Genomic DNA, 5,000 nt, shown 5'->3' on the forward strand with positions numbered 1-5,000 from the left:
TTTTGAGAACACTATTTTCCACAACAGTAACCGAGCTTCCTTGGCAGTTCAATTTGAGAGGTGTGCATCTATACCGCTGTGAGTTGCCTGAATAATGTGGTTGGAGGGTTTAATGAGAATGAGTCTTTGGGTAGAAAAATAATCCAGCAGATTTATTCTTGGTTTTATGTCCTTCACTCAATCAATCCAAAATAGCAACATCTTGCCCTGCTGCCCACCAAGGTACACCAACCTTAGAAAATTAGAAAATAATTCAACAATACATCATGGTACATTGTGAAGCCTCTTCCTGGCTCATAACTTCATAAACAGGTCCCGGGAGGTCTTTGCTTCGGTACCTTAGGAGTTGGAGAAAAGACTGGAAATAACAATTGATAAACACTTTATTACCAATATGCATGACAGCTTTGATATTGTGTACCCATGTAACAATATCCAACAAACATGTGGGAATTGAATGATAATATTTGGTGTTCTAATTGTGAAATAACAATACTAGTATGTTGTGAATACAATCATTACGATTGATGCATACCAAGTCACAAGTAATCACCGTTTGGAGGGAGTGCGTTCCTCTCATCTAGCACTATAATTGACATCAACCACAATACATTATTATGCCATTAGGAATTCAAAGGCAAAGTAATTTAATGCATTAGCTGCTCCATATATTATTACTTTAAAACCCTATGCTATACATCAGCAGGTCTTTCTGACTCTTTCCATTTTTTTTGGCCAAAACCCACAAGATATTGTAAAACGCTGCTTTTACTGGAAAAAGTGTTGGTCATGCATTGAAATGTTGATAATGAGTGTATTTAAGGTAACATTTGTGCTTTTTCGAGGGGTCTCACTGATATGCTTACATCTGGATACCACATAGCTTTTCACCTTGTCCTCTTACCTTCAGTTGTGAATTTGTGGTGTGTAATTTCCCTATCCAATATCTTGTTTCCTTCTGAATATCACCTTGAGGTAGAATCAGAGAGCTGCTGGGTTCACCACTGCCACCAGGACAGCAGGTTGAGAGTGCAAGGCCCTTCAACTGTCTCTTTCTCTGTGGTTGCCTGTTTCCCTGAGTTAATGTGGGTCTCCTCAGGGTACAACCTTAACCCTATGGTAACAATTGTGGTAGAAAATAATGAGGGTTTACAAGAATATAAGGTAAATATATTTACAATGGAGCCAAATGTTAAACACTTGATATTACCTGGCTTTCCTTGGTCAGTACTTGCATTCTGAGGGACATTTACATGTGTTCCTCATTGACGTGTTACAAAAGTTGTGTCCCTCGTTTACATATAAGTGGCCCCTCAAGGACAGCTGGCTGACGTCACGGTGGGAGGAAACACCCTCCTCTGGTTCCTCGTCTGAAGGTTTAGAATGTATATTCTGTAGGCTTAAATTAGAGTTAAGATAATCGTTTGCGCGGTTAAAATCAGACACTACCAGCTTTAGGATTATGATTGTATACCACAGACAAATAAAGTGGCATTGTTAACTATTACAAATATATGTTACTGTTTAAATTAATATTGCTTTCACAGGGCTCATCTCTTAAACCATTGGTTCTCAAAGTGCGGCCCGCGGGCCAATGGCGGCCCGCAGAAACATTCCTGGCGGCCCGCAATCACATACAGATGTAAGTTAAAAAAAAAAAAATCGGACTCTACATTACTTTAAAGGATGAACCTCAGTTTCGTGGTTTAGACCCCACCTGACCTCACTCCCAGAGGTCCACAGTGCAATGTTTTTTTTCACCACCAGGATGCTGACGGTGTTTCCCGCCTGATTTTTTTTTCCTTTGGCGGCCCTCAGTCAAATTTTGGGTTCCTAAATCGGCCCTCAGCTGTCAAACTTTGAGAACCCCTGTCCTAAACCCATGTGGTAAGTCATGGTGATTTAAGATCAGGTTAATAAACAAGGCGATGAATGGATTTTAATGAAAGACCTCACTTCATATAACTAATGTATAATATGTAACTTCATGTAACTAATGCATAATATGTGACTTCATGTAACTAATGCATAATATGTAACTTCATGTAACTAATGTTTAATATGTAACTTCATGTAACTAATGCATAATATGTAACTTCATGTAACTAATGCATAATATGTAATTTCATGTAACTAACGCATAATATGTAATTTCATGTAACTAATGAATAATATGTAACTTCATGTAACTAATGTTTAATATGTAAACCTTTGCACGTAATGCTTGCATTACTATATGAAATGTATCTTGGATATCGTGGGCGTGAACGTCCGAGGGCCCGTAGTTTAGAGCATTGTGATTGGCCAAGGACATCTTAGGGGAAGTCACTCATCTAGGATCTAACGCGGGGCTCCGAGATTGTTCGAGAGTTCTTTGCAAACCAACTCGAGTGATGTTGTTAGTCTCTGCGGTGACAATAAAGCCTTGATCATTCAAAGCTAGACCTTCTCTCTTCTCTCGTAGTTTGTTAGAGTATTAGATCGTGGGTTTTATCCACGACACAATCAAGTGTAGCAGTTCAGTGTGAGGCAGCCCACTGCTCTGAGGAAGTCAACGGATGGGTTCATAGAACTAATTTATCCAAAAGTAAACGATAAAGAGGTGGGAGAGGGAGGGGGAGAGGGACGGACAGACAGACAGACAGTAAGCAGACTGGAACCATGGAAAGACAGACAGACGGTAAGCAGACTGGAACCATGGAAAGACAGACAGACAGTAAGCAGACTGGAACCATGGAAAGACAGAAAGACAGACAAACAGACTTCTGTCTCTCCTACTTCCCTCTCCTTGATTCTTCCTAGTATCAGTATGGTTCCCCTTTAGTAGTCGAAATAAAAGGTTGAATAAAATTATACAATAAATTCTTCAGTATAATTTTCAGTAATTCAACAGTTCTTTGAGATATAAATCAACAGATATAGACATATATTCATTCAGCTCATATGACTCATATTCATCCAAGTAAATGTAACACCAGGGCTTCACAGGCTCACTTCAAATGGAAGCCCACCAACCAAAGGAAACACTTTATACCCCCGGGGGGAAGAGGTGTTCTTGAGAAGGGACACCTACGCGGAGGACTTCAAGGAAGCCAATAGCTGCTGCAGCCTCTCGCTTTCTCTTTTCAGTGCCTGTCTCTCATTTTCTTCCCCCGTTCCTCCTTTGACCCTCTTGAGATGATATGATGTCATGTCTCAGTGACCCCTCCCCTCGCTGGATCCCACAGGGCATTAACCAATCAGCCAAAGTGCTGCCTCACCCACTTCCAGCAGTCCCCTAATGCCCTGGACCGCCCCAGCGCCCTCTGACCTGTTAGCTGGCCATTATCTACCCAGTGACACATCACTACCGCCATAACCCGCCCCTGATGTGTGTGTGTGGGGGGGGGGGGGGTTGTGAGGAAGAGAGGGGGATAGGATGTATGTGTGAATGATAGTCGCAGGCCATAGGCCAGAGGCATAGCTCCTCCTTCAGTAAGGTGGATGTCCTCTCTCTCTCTCTCTCTCTCTCTCTCTCTCTCTCTCTCTCTCTCTCTCTCTCTCTCTCTCTCTCTCTCTCTCTGTTTATCTCTCTCTCCCTCCCTCCCCCTCTCTCTCCCTCCCCCTCTCTCTCTCTCTCTCTCTCTCTCTCTCTCTCTCTCTCTCTCTCTCTCTCTCTCTCTCTCTCTCTCTCTCTCTCTCTCTCTCTCTCTTTCTCCCTCTCTCTCACTTTCACTCTCACTCAGGCACACACACACACACACACACACACACACACACACACACACACACACACACACACACACACACACGCACACACGCACACACGCACACACACACACCGGTTATAGCCAGAGGGCTCTGGATATGAGAGAATTAATAAATGTGCTTTATAACACTTAAAAAAACTATTAATCATACTATCCAGTGCGTACGCACGCATGCACTACTGCACTCACATATTATGCACACACACTCACACACAAACACGCAAGTCTGAATTTGTTATTTTCAACCATGAACCAATTTATTTTGCTTTCTGTTTCACGGTAAGGAATTATCATCATAAAATATGAGAATTAGAACATCTTCGCTTGTTAATAAAATAAGAGAGACTATGGATTAACCTGTATTAATAATCATAAACAAGCACGTCTGTTTTCATGACGAAAAGAACAGAGAATGTTTACAGCCGCTTAAATACAATTTTAATTCGAAGAACCCACAATAACCTGACGTATATTTCTGCACATACTTCAAGACGCACATTCATCTGTTATCTATGGAATAGGAGGTTTTAAGATGGCTCTATTGAGGCCATCTATTCAAATGTATGTCAAAAGTATTCAACCATTTAGTCTGACTGACAATTCAAATGTTACAACTCGATTTCCCCTTAAGTTTAAGAGTGTGTGTAGCATTAAGTTGCATCTAGCGCAACAGATTGAGCAGGAACTGAATTTATTACACATAAGTATGTGTTAAAGTAGTTTTAATCCCATTAAAACAGTAAGCATTGTGTTTTGGTTACCTTAGAATGGGTCTTTAATATCTAGGGACCAGGTACCCTTCCATGGAGACCGCCATGTTGATTCAGCAGCCCATAATAAATGACTCTACAGAGGTTGCATTTCTAATTTCAGATAGTTATTCAATAGTCATAATTGCTAATAACTTGTAAGCCATGACCTGTAGTAGTTGAACATGTTAAATAACTTATTTAAATGCATAGATATAGTGAAAAACCAATTCACCTGACCCTTGGCTACTAGATTCTGTTGTAGACAACCATATTTTAGAAGCAGCTACTGGCACCTTGAAGGCCAGTTCAGGCCACCGTATCTCCGCCTATATTGTTGGCAAGGGAGGGGTGAGGGGAAGGTAGGAGGAGGATATTCAGTTGGTTGCAATCTGTAACCTCACCACTAGATGTCACTAAATACAACACACTACAGCTTTAGCACTCAATTCATTCGCAATGTGCAATTGTATTTAAAAACGGTTATTTGTTGGATTCCTCT

Source organism: Gadus chalcogrammus, chromosome 10 (assembly GCF_026213295.1).
Source record: "Gadus chalcogrammus isolate NIFS_2021 chromosome 10, NIFS_Gcha_1.0, whole genome shotgun sequence".
Taxonomy (NCBI): Eukaryota; Metazoa; Chordata; class Actinopteri; order Gadiformes; family Gadidae; genus Gadus; species Gadus chalcogrammus.